Raw genomic sequence first — 16154 nt, forward strand, 5'->3', positions numbered from 1 at the left:
CTATAAGATTGAATTATTTTTTAATGAAAATAATCAATCTGGAAAATGGAATGATCACTTTCACTGCTTGTGTAAAATGACACAAACATAGCCTTTTACAAAATCTTTGTGATGTGTAAGAAACTTGAGTTTTGCAGGCTTTTTCTTTTTGATAATTCTGATACCCACTTAACTTCATTAATTATCATTCTAAAATATCACAAGATGTTGCATTCCAGAAAATATTACCCTATGGTCCCAGTCAAAGAAGTTACTTTTATTCCCCTCCAATGTGCACCAATACTACCATGCTCAATTCATGACCCATGTAATCTCTGCCCACAGCTCGTAAGCAGGAAATATATTCATTATGTTCAGCATAAATATTTCCTCTACTCAAAAATAATCTTTGGCCCCTTAAACTACAGTAGACAGTTAATATAGCTAGAGAATGCAATTCTCAATATTATGATACTGCAGTGTTAAATCACACCACATGTCTAGTCACAATGCCATCCCTGTGTCTCCAATTAATTCTTCTATATAAAAAGAGAAGACTCACCCTGATCCCGCCCTGCTTGCAATAGGCCAGTCTCTTTACAATCTCCTTTTTTATTTAACATACATCATTAAAACAAATAGTAGTAGTCAGGCAGAGCTCAAATCCAGATGCATAATAACAACATTAGTATCATCTGAAGTCTGCATATGTGATATGTTTTTACTTATTTTCTTTATTAAGGACATTTAACATATTTTCAAGTTTTCCACTTAGTTTATCTTCAAATAATTCAAACTTTCTCAAGGACAGTAGAGGTTATGTACTTGAAATCTGCTTGATTAAATGACCTGATAAAGTGATTTTCTCAATATAAAGAAGCTGTTAACTCCAAAAGGTAAATTTCAGTGTTCTTTTAGATGGTAGAAAAATGCTTACGACTTTGAAATTGGCAGTTTTTCCTGCCAAGCTCCACAGGACGTCTCATTATACAACCCCCAGGAAAGAAATTTAGACTTTAAAAAAAAAGCCAAAGAGTGCTTTTTTTTTATAAGGACATGGTAATCTCACTTTCATAAATACCAACAAATAATCCAAAATCCAGGATAAAACTACTCTCCAATATATCCATTGAAATATTACTGACAATAATTAGTATAGGAAAAAGTTGAGTGTCCACCAATAAGAGAATAAAAGCACACCCCATGAATCTCCTCCCAGTTAATTTTTTCTCAGAAGGTCTCCTGGTTTACAATATCTAAACTTCATATAATGTACTTTCTATTTCTTATAATATTTTCAGTCATTCAATATAGAGAGGGATTTCATATTTGTAGTTCTAGAGCAATATTTTTAAACAAAAGAATATTTGAAGTAAATCATGCTGTGTCCAGTGGCATCATTGCTATGGTTACACATTTTGCAAAGCATCCTAAATATCAACAAAGCTCAGGTATATTGTGGGTGTGTCTGGCCATGAACTTTCTTTTAACAAGTGACTCGATCTTGCTTTATCATGAGACAAGGAAATTTATGAATATAATCAAAGGAATGATCTAAAAGTTCTGATCAGTTTCCTGGTGATTTAGCAGAACCTGCTTTTTGAATGGTCTTCACAGACATCCCTGTTATCAGTCACTTCCTATGACTCTCATGATTTGTCTGGAGTTAAATCCCAAACTTCACCTGTCCCAGTCGATGGCAAAGTGCCAGCCCTCCTTCCTATCTTCCTTCTCAATTTTTTCGTCAGTGTTCATGTGTCTACCTCTTTCATTACTAGTTTATTTCTGGTTTTTACTTTGTTATTAACAAGTAATTTTCATTTTCTTTACAATTTTGTTACTACTTTTTATTCTTTTGCTAGGCTGTACCATGCTCATATTTATGGTATCATACCATAAAACATTCAGAAGAAAAATGAAGAAAAACATTCAGATTCTTTATCAGCAACTATCTTAATTGTCTGGAGTGCTGGATGTTTAGAAAAAGTTGAATGTTAACATGATTTTTCCCAACTTCCAGTTTAACGTGGATTTGAAGGAAAATCTGCTATCACAATCCATTGAAGCATGCAGGCTGACAGAGGTGCTGCTACAGATGAAACTGTGTCCCCCTGCCAAGATTGACAAGTTTAAGCTCTAATCCCCAATAGGACTATACTTGAGGTAGGGTTTTTAGGAGATATTTAAGATTAAAAGAGGTAATTAGGAGGTATTTTAACTAACAGTGTGTTTTTGTGATTCTTCTAGAAACATACATTGGATACCTGTTAGCAGTTGTCCTGCTATCTCTTGCCCAAATCCTTATTTTTCAAATTTGTTTTAAAAATTCTTACTTGTATAAATGTTTTAAGAAGGCTAGACAAGCTTTGTAACATGAATTTCCGTTTTTAGTGTTTACATGCACAAGAATTTTATAGAGCGTGCTCAGTTTGAAAATGAATTGCCTATGTAAGAAAAAAATCATTTATTAAAACTTCATGAATCTTGACCACCCAGGACAAGAAAAAATAATAATTCTGATAAATTTTTAAGTCTTTATACATATTCCAAATGTTTATTTTACTTGAGTATTTTAGGAAGTTGTTAAATTATCCATAAACTTATTATTTCACTTATTTTAAGTCCATCTTGGTGAAGTTGATATAGTACTTTCTAGAATATTTTCATATACTCCTCATTCTCAAATTTATTTTTGACTTTAAGAATTCCTTTTTAAATTACTTACATTTTTAAAGACTTGCCTGTTTTTTCATTTATTCAGAACCAGTTTGATTTCATTTATCAGATCTAATTATTGTGAGTTGCTCTACTATACCTCTTTACTGATTAATTTTAATATTTAATATTTAATTTTTATTTTTTAAAGATTTATTTATTTATTTGAAAGTCAGAGTTATACATAAAGAGGAGAGGCAGAGAGAGAGAGAGAGAGAGGTCTTCCTTCCTATGGTTTATTCCCCAGATGGCGCAAAGGCTGGAGCTGCGCCAATCCGAAGCCAGGAGCCAGGAGCTTCTTTCAGGTCTCCCAGGCGGTTACAGGGGCCCAAGGACTTGGGCCATCTTCTACTGCTTTCCCAGGCCATAGAAGAGAGCTGAATTGGAAGTGGAGTAGCCAGGTCTTGAACCGGTGCCTATATGGGATGCCAGGCCTTCAGGCCAGGACGTTAACCCACTGCACCATAGCACTGGCTCCATAATATTTAATATTTTATTCACAAATAGTTTATAAATGTATCATTTATAACTCTGTATTAAATACAAATATGTAAAATATATAATTATATATTTTTCTAATTTGTTAAACTGTGCACCTAATATTTTATTATAAATGGTATTTTATGAATTAATTATAAAATTATAATTTTATTGAAAATATTAACATAATAAAATATAAAGCAAACATCTTCTCAACAATCAATATTAGATATTTTAATTTATTAAGTTGAAAGGAGACTAAAGGTTTATCTCAGAGTATTTTTTAGATAAACGTCATAATGTGTGAACTGAATTTACTATAATTCCAAGGATTTTAAAAATATTTTGAAGTGCATGACTTTTTTTACACTATAATTACTTGAGAATTTCTTTTAATATCCAGTTAGTGTTTTATTATTTTCTAATGCTAATACTTTGTGGTTTTGGATTTTTTTCTTTTTCAATAATTGGAGGTAATTTCTTTAGTAGCTCAGTATATTATGTTTTCAAAATAAAATATTTCAACTCTTCTTTAAGTGTTGTATATACTGCATATGTATGCATATGTGTAAATATGCATATTTCAAATATGGAAAATTAAAAATAAATATATTTTAGTAAAAAACTATGAATTTCATTTATATAAAGGGTCTTCAGAAGGTAAATGAAAAATGCTATGAAATATATGCCAATACTTCAAAAATTTTGTGCCAAAATAAACAATTCTATTTCCACACATTTTGAACTTACATTGTATATGCAAAACTGCAATTTAATATATGATAAAATATTATATTTTTGTACTCTATTCATGAATAATTACCAAAATTATGCTTATAAAAATACATAATGGAAATTCTAAATCTACAAACCATTTGAGAATTAGTTCTTTGTGAAAGGAGCAGTTTTTGATTCTCCCCTTTATTGTGAGAAAATTAATCTTTTATAAGGTTTGTTAATATTGAGAATTATTTTCTCTTTAAGTAAATATTATTTATGATACCAATGTAGGACATCAGAAAGATAAATTTCTCATTTTTATTAAATGCATTATAAAAACACTTTAAGAAATGAATTTATTTTTGTATTCAATGCATATGTATGAATATAATTTTTCACATTAAATCATGAGATTCCCTATTGTTTGGGAGAGTTGTCCTATCACTTAACATTTTCCCCCTCAAGTGTAGTAGTTCAGCTATTTACAGGAGGACATTTCCCTTAATATCCTATGGTTTATCTGGCTCTCGGAGTTTAAATTTAAAGTTTAAAAGAACCATTGGATTTTAATAACTTTTATGTGTAGTGCTCCATTGAGTCTGGGCTTTAGCACATAGAACTACTTTTCCATAAGGTGATTTCTAGTAAATCCCTGTGTGTAAAAGCAAGATAAACACACATCACTGAGTTTGTTATTGCAATTAAATTATTGGATTTTTACATTTGAATATGTTTTGAGCATTGAAAAGCATGAACAGACTGTTTTCTCATGTTGGTCATGGACACGTTTCTGACACTTAATAACTTGAAATAAGCCTGCCAATATTCTTAAATGTCTGAGAATATGAAAATGCAACATATTGAGTATACAGAAAACAAATTCAGTAAATCACATCTGCTTAATAACAACTTAGAAAAACTCTACACAGAATCAATTTTGTGAAGTCTAGAATCTCACTTAGAATGCTTTAATTTTTGAATTCCCATTAAATATTGGCCCTCTCACAAATTTGTTTTTAAAGTTTCACTTATTTAGTTCAAACCAATGGGCCGTGACCACCCATGCACAACTGTCTTCAGTCTGAGACAGGTCAGTACAGACTGTATCATAAAGTGGGTGCCTGAGTTAATGCATTCCTTCATAAATTTAGTCATTCATTACTCAGAGTCATTCACTTCTTCAAAAATTTGTTCATAAACATTTAAAATCTTTATTCACGTAATCAAATGCTAGTTAGTATGTGCTAGACATCATGTTGGACTAAGAGGGATTGTTAAACCCAGTTTTCCCTTTCTTTCTTTTTTTAACAATAAAGAAGTTTGTTTTATTAACTAGTTTCAGAAGTTGCAGTAGACATATTCTTAAAGTTCACCCTTCGAAGAGAAGATAAGAAATTTCTGAAATGCACTTTGGATTCTCTTGGGATTCATTCTTGCTGAGCAATGTTTTCAGTTGAGAGAGAGGTTTTTTTGTTTTGCTCACATTCTTTGGGGAGCAGATGGGTGCTGACTGTGTAGAGGTAGGTATTCCGAAGATCAGTGATGTGCTCTTGCCTTCAGAGCCAGACAGATCTGGGTTCACTGCATTTGGAGTCTTTCTCTCTTATTTTCTGGTTAGGTTGCTCATTGCACGGTGGGGTTGTTCTTCATTGCTGATGGAAAGCTGCTTTCTCCACGTTTCCCTGTCCTGTTGCAGGTGTTACAAGTCATTAACAACACACTTCCATTGTCTTCATGCTTTTTCACAATGTGCTTCTTTAAAATTGAATGTAGAATTTCTTCTCAATTAAGAGAGGTTTGTATTTTGAGTGTCAGTTTGGCCTTGGGTTTAAGGTACACTCAAGAATTAGCCAGAACCAACAAAAGGAAACAGTATGGAAGTGTTTCTTCAAAATTTCTATCTTCATGTGATGAACTGAGGCCCAGGGCAGACAGCAGGCCTGGCCCGGGAAGCTGTCAGGTAGTTTCCACACCACAGCAACAAGTTGGTCTATCTGCTTATTTCCACAAGAAATATTTCCCGGTGAGAAAAGTCAGATTTTTCCTTTTACAGTGACCATGAGTAGCCTGTAAACTTCAAAAATGATGCAGTCAGAATCATCATGAGTCTTTCTGAAAGCTGACAGAACTAAATCACAGGTACAAAAATGGAACAGCTTTGAGTGTTGCACAGCAGAGTGGGTGACGGTAATTCATAGTAACCTGTTAATTATATACTTTGAGTACACTCAGGAGCTGCCAGCCTCCAACCATGATGTCACCACAGGGACAGTGAAGCGTTAAGTACTGTCATTTCCTTAATAAGAACTCTATGCATGGCCGGCACCGCAGCTCACTAGGCTAATCCTCCGCCTGCGGCGCCGGCACACCAGGTTCTAATCCTGGTCGGGGTGCCGGATTCTGTCCCGGTTGCCTCCCTTCCAGGCCAGCTCTCTGCTGTGGCCAGGGAGTGCAGTGGAGGATGGCCCAAGTGCTTGGGCCCTGCACCCCATGGGAGACCAGGAGAAGCACCTGACTCCTACCTTCAAATCAGCGCGGTGCGCCGGCTGCAGCGTGCTGGCTGCGGCGGCCATTAGAGAGTGAACCAACGGCAAAGGAAGACCTTTCTCTCTGTCTCTCTCTCTCACTGTCCACTCTGCCTGTCCAAAAAAAAAAAAAAAAAAAAAAAGCATGCATTTCAGTGTCACAATATACCCCATAAATTTGTGAATATATTTCAATCAAAATTTAAAAAAACATTTTAAATATGATAAATATTTGAAAATTAGAAAAACACTGAACGTTATATTTGGCCCCCACTGTAACCAACACTTTCGGTGAAGTTAGACACTTCACTGACTCTGTTATCACTGCAATTTTCCAAGAGTGTGTGTGTGTGTTTGTGTGTGTAAATAGGTAGAGAGGGGGAGTGTGTGTAGACAGGGAGAGAGAGGGAAGTGATAATAGGGGCTCCTTTTGCAATAAATAGTAAAAATAAATTCTCAATTGACCTTCGAATCATATCCTCCAAGTGATATATTATTGTAGAGAAAATGCTAAGAAAAATTATGTTATTTGGGAGTAGAGAGGACAGAATAACAACCAAATATACTATTTAAAATTATTTAGGGGGAGTGGCACAGTGTGTTAAGGACTGCTTGCCATGCCAATATCCCATATCAAAGTGCTCATTTGAATCCCAAATGAGCTCTACGTTCTGCAGCTTCCTGCTAATGTACTTGGGGAAAGCAAGGAATGATGGCCCAAGTGTGTGGGCCACTGGCACCATGGGGGAGGCCCAGATGGAGTTTCTGGCTCCTGGCCGGGAAAGGCCCAGACCTGGCTGTTTTGACCATTTGGGAGATCTATCTCTGCACCCTCCATCCCCCCACTCCCGCCCCTCAACCTCCATCACTCTTTCAAATAAATAAGTCAATTTTAAAATTATGTAAAATTATTTAGGGATAATGATCTTACATGAAGCATTGTAAGAAACTTCTATTTTTAGTGTTATGTTTCCTGTTAGGCATGCATTATACTGGGTATTCCCTCAGAAGGGCTGTATGTGGTAGGTGTTATTGTATTTTAAAAAATTAAGTGACACACAATGTTGCATACAGTTAGTGTGGAGGTAGGGTCGTCCTCCAAGTCCAGCCATCCCCCCTCTCCTCCTTCTGTTCCTTCTCCTCTTGATTCCAGAGATACTTTTAATACCTAATGTAAAAAATTTAAGTGATTAAAAAAAAAAACCAGTTCTCAACAAAACTTGCTCTTGTCTGTTTTGAGAATTAACCAATTTAACAATTTGATTGGTTAGGCTGGTTATTTAACATTAATGTAAGTTAGGCTAAGAATGATGTTGACGGGGCTGGCGCTGTGGCATAGCGGGTAAAGCCTCTGCCTCTAGTGCCGGCATCCCATATAGGCACCGGTTCGAATCCCAGCTGCTCCACTTCTGATCCAGCTCTCTGCTATGGTCTGGGAAAGCAGTCGAAGATGGCCCAACTCCTTGGGCTCCTGCATCCATGTGGGGGACCTGGAAGAAGCTCCTGGCTTCAGATCAGCTCAGCTCTAGCCATTGCGGTCATTTGGGGAGTGAACCAGCGGAATGGAAGACCTCTCTCTCACTCTCTCTGGCTCTACATCTCTCTGTAACTCTCTCTTTCAAATAAATGAAGTAAATCTTTTAAAAAATGCTGATATCATACTTATAGGTAGTAGAGGTTTTTAATATATTTCATGAGAGTTAAGCTACTTTGTGCTGTCATTATTATCCTAAATAGATTAATTCTCATTGCTTTACCTCATTGACCTTTAAGTTAAATAAATATTCATATAGTGTATTTTCTGTATGAGTCTTGCATGAGGCTTTCTGCTGTGACCTTAAAGAACTGAAAGGTCAATAAAATGGTTGATAGCAGTGCTTCAGTGGAGGCACAAAACCCTTGGTATAATGGAAGAAGTTTATCTCTAACTTGTTTGACCATGTGGCAATGAAAAACAACAGTATTGAGATTTTAAAGGCAACGAAAAGGTAAATATCAGTTAATTGATATATATTTGATTCCTATTATAATTTAGATTGTGTTTAGGATTTCAGCCTATATAACAGACAAGAAGTATGAGATTACATAATCCCTTAGTTTCTTAATTATGGACTATTTGAATCAAAGAAATTAGAATACTATATGTGTTACTTTTAATTTGTTCTTGTGGTTCTGCCACTGTTCCTCCTCTTCTTCCTTTTCTTTCTCCTTTTTTGAGAGTTAGAGAGATGATAAGAAAGAGAGGAAGAGAAACAGAAAGTTTCCATCCCCTTCACTCCTCAAATTCCTGCAACTGCCCTGGCTGGGAACTCAGCCCAGGTCTTCTACATGGATGTCAAGGACTCAGCTGTTGCTGCCTCCCAGGATGTGAATAGCAGAAAACTGGAACAGAGAGCTGGAGCCAGGAATCAAAGTCTGGCACTCCAGTATGTACAGACATCTTAAGGCTTAACTACTGGGCCAAACACCCACTCCTTGTGCTAGATTTAAATAATAGTAAAGACTACACTTTCCATAAAATTTTAGGAACTCAAATTCAGGAAGCACTACATGGCCCTAGAATAAACTAGAACTGAAACCATGAATTAGAAAAAGCTAATTCAATATTTTCCTGTTTTCAAAGACTTTATCCTTTCTCCCTGTCTCTCTTGCTCTCTTTCCGCAAACCTGGTTTAATTTAATCTTTAGTCTCTTTCTTTCTAAAGAGCATCTTATGTTCTCTGATGCTCGTGGCTCAATATTGATAATCTAGTCTATGTTCTCAATCCTAATTCTGGGGAAGGACAATGTAATGCCTACAGTTTAGATCAGGAAACGTATCCCAGGCTAGTGGCCTACAAGCCAGCGCTGGGTGTAGGGGCAGATTAGCTCTTCTGTAGTGTTATCATTTCCTGTCCTTTGGATGGTAAGGGTGCATTAGTCATGGGTCATCAGACTCAGAAAATATAATTATTTCTTTCTGAACTGTTTAAATCATACACTCTGACCATGATTTAGTTGAGATGGCAGTTAAAATACTCACTCTCATGAAGTGCCTTTTTTTTTTTTTTTTAAGCAGCAACTGCTGAAATTAGCAAAAGCTTCTGTGTTTCTAAGATAAGAGATGCTGTCTCTGAGAAGGGAAATCATCTCACTAAGTATGTAAGTGAAAAACAGTATAATAGGATTACAAAAAAGCCTATGGGTGCTAAATATCAGGGCATCTTTTTTGGCAATTCAAAGCCTAGTGTCCACTGTTGGAAATAAACTTTAGGGCATTCCATAAATCGATGTGGCTTTCCCCGTGGTGCCTTTATTTGCTACCTCAATACAGTCTATAATTAGGAGTGATCCCATTGTGTTCTATTTTAATTACTCTTAAACTAAACGAAACACATTTTGATATTCTAGGTTACAGCCTAAACAAGTAGGAGTTCCTCGCACTCGGTACATGTCTAGATAATTAGCCCAATCCCCATCTCTTTTGCAGTTTAAAGCTTATGAGAAAGAATTCAACGTTTGGTCATCAGAGTTCTCCTTCACAAATAAAGACCACCCAGACACTGGAGTTACACACACAGAGGCTTGGGATCAGTTTCCCATCGCTCACTTTTTCCTTTCTCAAGCTGAAGTGAGGTTATTTGTTGCTAACTTGTGTAATTCTGTTCCTTTTCCTACATATCAAGATTTAGACATCTTCACAAAACATTATTATATCAGAGGTAAAGAAAATCTGCAAAGAGAATAAGGAGAGTAGCATCTGGAAACTTATTGTTAGTTTAAATGGTTTTATTTAATTTTAAGGCCCTAACCTGTCTGAGTCAGGGATAATTTCATTGTTAAGAAATGAAACACACTAGGAGAAACTCAATAAAAAGGGAAGTTACTATGTAAATATAACAGGATCTTGAAGAATCTAAATGAAGGAAATATAGCTAGCCTTTATAACTGGATATTAGAAAAGTAATATATTCTCATTCTCTCTGTCTCACCCCACATGTCTCCCCCATCCCCTCTTTCTTTTGTGCGTGCGTGCACACACATACACACACACCCTTCTTCTCTTGCTGCCAACATCTTTGTACCTCTAATCTGTATACTCCCTTCCTTGATGTCTTCACATCCCGGTTTCTGCTTTCTCCCCTGTCTTTAGATGCTCTACTACAGCCCATCTGAAGTGGTGAGATGATGCTCCAAGATTAAATGAACTTCTAGTTCAACATCCCAGAGGTAAGTGACTTATTCTCATGTTTTATCTCCAATTCTGAAAAGCCCATCTGAGTAATCTAATTTGGGTCGGATGTCGTAGCTGGTCCATTTAGCTCTGGACAGACAAGTTAGTGTCAAGGCTCCTCTTCTAGCCCTTTAGCAAGTCAGCTTCTCTAGGAAGATATGGCTTCCCAGGAAAACATTTGCACTAACAATATGCATCAGAAATATTCATTTTTATTTATTTGAGATGGAGTGAGGAAGGGAGGGAGGGAGAGAAGGAGAGAGAGAGAGAGAGAAAATATCTTCCCTCTGCTGGTTCATTCCCCAAATCCCCGCACTAGCTGGGGCTTGGCCAAGGTGAAGCCAGGAGCCAGGAACTCCCTCTGGTTCTGCTACCTAGGTAGCAAGAATTCAGTTCTTGAGCCATCATTTGCTGCATCCCAGGAACATTAGCAGGAAGCTGAATTTAAAGTGGAGACAGAAGTGTGACACAATCCAAGGCACTCCAATATGGGATGGGAGTGTCCCAATGACAGCTTAACCTGTTGCACCACACCCCCCACCCAATTCTGAACTAAGATTCAACCTGGTATTAAGCATGTATAATATGTCAGACATCTATGTTAGGTTTAATTGTATCTGTTTTACCTCATTTTCACAACAATATATAAAATTAAATCATTTCCACCATTTAAAGTGAAAGCATTGTGATTTAGGTGGTTTAGTTATTTGAAAATGATAATTTTGCTGGGACAAGGGGCACAGGCCTAGTTAACTAACTTGGTAACTCAAACCTTGGCTTCATTTGGTTACTGAAAAAAGTGGTAAAGATGAATCCACCTTGTTTTGGTGCTTCTCCTTAATGGCTTCTGGTTTATAAAGACGATAATGACATTAGGAGACAAATACAGAGACTTGGACTTGGATCAGCATCCACATTGGACTGAAAAAGTTAGTTAAATTCTGTAAGCTATAGGACTGTCAATATGTATTCCACAGAGTGGCTTTAAGGATTAAGTTAGAAACCAGTGAACTGAAATCAAGTCCAAGGTAAATGGTAGTGATTATTTAGATGAAGGAGAAGGAAATTCCACATGACATACGGACATAACTGTTATGTAATGCACAAGTGCTTTTTGTCAGCCCATCACTGAGCTGATATTCAAGTGATAAGCCAGTGCTGACTGGTGCAGTTTTTTGTTCCTACTCCTAGATCCTTTTCTCCTTCATCACTCTTGCTTTTCCTTTTGAATTTTTTGTTTGTTTCTGATTCCTATTACCTTGATTTCATTCTGTCAGTGCTAATTCACACACTGCAGTGAGTTCTTGTATTTATGTTTGTAATTTCTCAAACCTCAGGCTTCATTCAGAATAATGTTCAATGTCTTATTTTTGGGTTAGAATTTTCCTTTAATGCACTTATGTTCCAAGAATAATTCAGATCCACATAAGAAAAAAAAAAGTTCAAATGGGAATCAGTTCTGGTCTGGGCTCCCGTGAGGACATGCATAGGGTCTGTCTGGGTCTTTGATATTTCCTGTTCCTGTTCCCTCCACTAGCTGAGTGTTAGTAGCTCATCTCATAGGCTTGGACCTCTGGGGAGCACAGCTTTCACCAGCCCTCCTGGTTTCATGGATGAGCCATGAACTCAGGCTGCTTGTTCCTTAGCTCAGCTGAGATAGATTAGAGATTTTCCAAAATAATCTCAGTGCTGCTTATAGAAATCAAGTGAAACAAGGAAAGAATTATACACTTAAAATTGTGTTAGATTGCATAGTGCAGTCCTCTGCTAAAACTGAGACGACTCATGTGACTAGATTGGTCCAGCTTTGCAAGCATCCAGGATCTATTTCCTGTTCTTAACCTTGATTAGATAATATAATATCTACGTTTCCATTTTAAATGGTAGAAAATGGCTTATTTCTTACATTTTTTAACTATTAAATAGATCGATGGAGGTTTCAGTTGATAAACTGGTGGGGGAAAAAAAGCAGTTTCAAAATTCTAAGTCCTGAAAGACAAGGATCTGGGGCTGTGTGAGAACAACAGGTTTTGGATCAGATAGAAAGTTAGCTTTCATACTTTGTTGAGAATAGAAACAAGTGGCCAAGAGACTCCGACTTATTTTCTTTTATGTATTTCTCTAAATTTGGATGGATCAAAGAGAACTTACCAATGTCACATAGGTTTGCCTCAATTGTTTTTCTTGTACGTTCTTTGGAATATTAATAGGCATTACACACAAGCAAAATACCATGACAAAAACATTTGCACATGTCAAATAAGTTTCCATCTTTAAAATACTACTTTGCATTATGATTATCTCAGAGTTTTTTTAACTTTTATTTATTAAATATAATTTTACAAAGTACAGTTTATGGATTACATTGCCCCCCCATAACTTCCCTCCCACCCGCACCCCTCCCATCTCCCACTCCCTCTCCCATTCCATTCACATCAAGATTCAGAGTTTTAACAAGTAATATTTTCTACCATGATTCGATGTCAAGGCTGCTTTTGAGGAAAGCTCTTGGGAACATCTTCTACAAAACACATTTCGAAAATACTTCTCATTGCTACATTCAAACTAAGAATGTTGGCTTCTGACTCTCAGCTAGGAGTTTTCCCTGACAAGTTTGCCTTCATGTCCTTGCAACTTATCATGGGGTATCACTCTGTCAAGCCTCATTAATCTTGCTTGTATTACCCACATTTCAGTCACTTCTCCAGAGAGCCTTTCTCATCAGTAAGCCTACTCTTCCTTTACACCTTCACTTTCACTTCCAAAGCATTAAAGAATGGACAGGAAAAAGAAACAAATATCCTTTCCTTGAACTTGTAGTATATTTAAGGCAGTGACTCTAAACTGAGGGGTGACTTTGATTCCCAGGGGCCGTTGACAATGTGTGAAGAAATTTTGGAATGTAATAACCCAGGATGGAGGAAGTACTGCCAGGGTCAAGTGGGTAGAGACCAAGGATGTTGCTAAATATTGTATGACTCCAAGATATCCTTCCATTAAAAACCTTTTCAAACATAAAATGTCAATAAGGCCTAGTTTGATAAACCCAGATTTAAGGAAACATCATATGTTATCTTTTAAAAAAAAAGAATAAACACCTTGAAGTCAATATTTTAAACCTAGTCCATTCTTATTGTTACCTTCTCCCTCTCTAAAGCTTTGCAATCTGATTTCTGCCAAGCTTAGGGAGTGCAGTAGAAAGAACACAGGTGGTGGCTTCAGATACGTTTTTGTTTAAATCTCAGAACTCTCAGTTCTAGACATGACCAAGTTAAACTTTTCTGTGAGTTTCAGTTGTTTCATATGTAAAATTGATAAACCTATCTGGCAATATTATTTTAAGAACTAAAGCTAATCTTCAAATCTAACTTTTTCCCGGGAATATTAAAAAGCCAAGAAAATGTTATTAATAATTATTATGGTGTTGATTCTTTTCCTACCATCTTGTCTTAAATCATGACTGATGTGTTACTAGTCAACTCCTGTGACACTGTCAGACTTCATTCACATATCTTGTCTATGTTTGGTTCTCTTGAGCACTCATTCATGCTGCTCTTCCCCATGTTAGTTTTCTATTGCTACTGGTATAAGTTATCACAAATTATATGTATAAAAACAATACAAACACATTATGTCACAGTTCTGGAGGGCAGAAATGCAAATGGGCTCCTTGATGTCAGGTTGTTAGCTTGGCTAGTTCTTCTCGAAGTACTAGTAGAGAATCCATTTCCTTGACTTCTCCACCTTCCAGAGAATGACCACTTTCCTTGGCTCATGACCCATTCCTCTATCTTTATTGTCAGCAAATCAGACTGAGACCTTCTCACTTGATAGCACTTTGACCTCCTCCGTGATCCAGGCTACACTCTGTTATTCTAAAGTCATATAATTAGAAAATAATTTTATCTGCTGCTTTAAAATCCTTTGCCAGGTACATCCTTGGAATCAGGACATGGTTCACTCCCCAAATGGCTGCAATGGCTGAGGCTGGGCCAGGCTGAAACCAGGAGCCAGGAGCTTCATCCAGGTTTCCCACATGGGTACAAGGCCCCAAGCACTTGGGTCATCTTCTGCCACTTTCCCAGGAGCATTAGCAGGGAGCTGGATCAGAAGTGGAGCAGCAGGGACTTAAAATGGTACCCATATGGGTACTGGCACTGCAGGTGGCAGCTTAACCCACTGCACTATTGCACCAGACCCAAGTATTATATGTTTACTAAATAAAGTGATAATTGTACCTATATATCATAGTTCTGATAATTTTACTTTGGTAATTATATTTGCAGCTCATGTTAGCATTACTAATGTTAAAACAGGACACGATATTTTAATTTTATATGTGCACATAAATCCAAACACACATTAAGACGTATATTTTTTGGCATATAGGTAAATTGTTATATATCATTATTATTTTTGTAAATAGTTTTGATTATACACATCTTTGGGGTTCCACAATAAAATTGAGGTTTTGTCTATCAATAAATATTGCTACAACTAAGAAATGCTTTAAAAATTTCACATCCTGAAAATGATCACACTCTTTCATTCTCAAAACTGTCCTACTTTGGGATAAGAAATTATGCGATCAACCTAGCTATTTGGGAAATGATTGTCAGCTATTTCCAAAACTGAATTACCATTGCTTGGGCTGTACCGTCTTTCAGGGATGAGCAATTTCTGGAAAATAAAATTTATCTAGGAATAACAAGAAGTTTGTACCTCAAATTAAGCTTTTTTTTTAAGAAAAGAAGCTATGTAAATAAAGCCTCTAATTTTGAGATGCTGTTACAGTGCTTACAGTCATCACAGCCATTTCTGTTGAGTCCTATGGGTTCAGCTAAGAGAAATAACCCTGGTTTAATTGAAGGTCTGAAGAATCCTGATTTATAGCTCCTACTTCAGAAGTTGATCCCCTTTGGGCTTTCATTATTTACCTGAATTTCCCAGAAGCCATAAACATCAGAAAATGATGGCAGCAAAGACTGAGGTTAGGATACCAGTTTTCAGAAATGATAATAAGGCAACTAGATTTGAAAAGAGGATTATAACATATGTAAAACTAACATATTTTATCTTTTATGAATGCAGAAATTCTCAGTGGTTCAGACACCTGTGCAATCAAGGTGCTGTGCAATTTCTTTGAACTCCCCTAATTTGGGCTTGATACAGCCCATTTGTTTAAAATCTTTAATAACTTATGCACTAATTGCTTGTTTAAACCCACACTGACTGGCAAGCTTTCTGTTACTACTGATAAAATATAGATTACCCTGAATATTTATGCATAATTTGCATGTGAGTGACATTTATGATTAACACAAACTTAATTTGTTAGCGAAATAAAATTTTAAAAATGTCTTCATGTGTTCTACTGCAATGATTAGCAGAGGTCATTAATCAAAGAAATTCCTTTTGTTCTTAATTTTATGCCAGATGAATGAAATAAAGACACAAAGAAAAAAGTATTTGATTAGTCTTGCGCTTTCATTTAAAAGACTTAATTTTTTAATGAGTCACAT

General features: G+C 36.2%; 1 pseudogene; it reads right to left on the reverse strand.

The window, feature by feature from the left end:
* Window positions 1-5222: 5222 nt before the first annotated feature.
* The window catches only part of LOC127492697 (ribonuclease MRP subunit p24 pseudogene), an 82662-nt pseudogene continuing 71730 nt past the window's right edge, over window positions 5223-16154 (reverse strand).

This window comes from Oryctolagus cuniculus, chromosome 16 (assembly GCF_051225735.1).
Source record: "Oryctolagus cuniculus isolate XC-2025 breed Fujian yellow rabbit chromosome 16, ASM5122573v1, whole genome shotgun sequence".
NCBI classification, from domain to species: Eukaryota; Metazoa; Chordata; class Mammalia; order Lagomorpha; family Leporidae; genus Oryctolagus; species Oryctolagus cuniculus.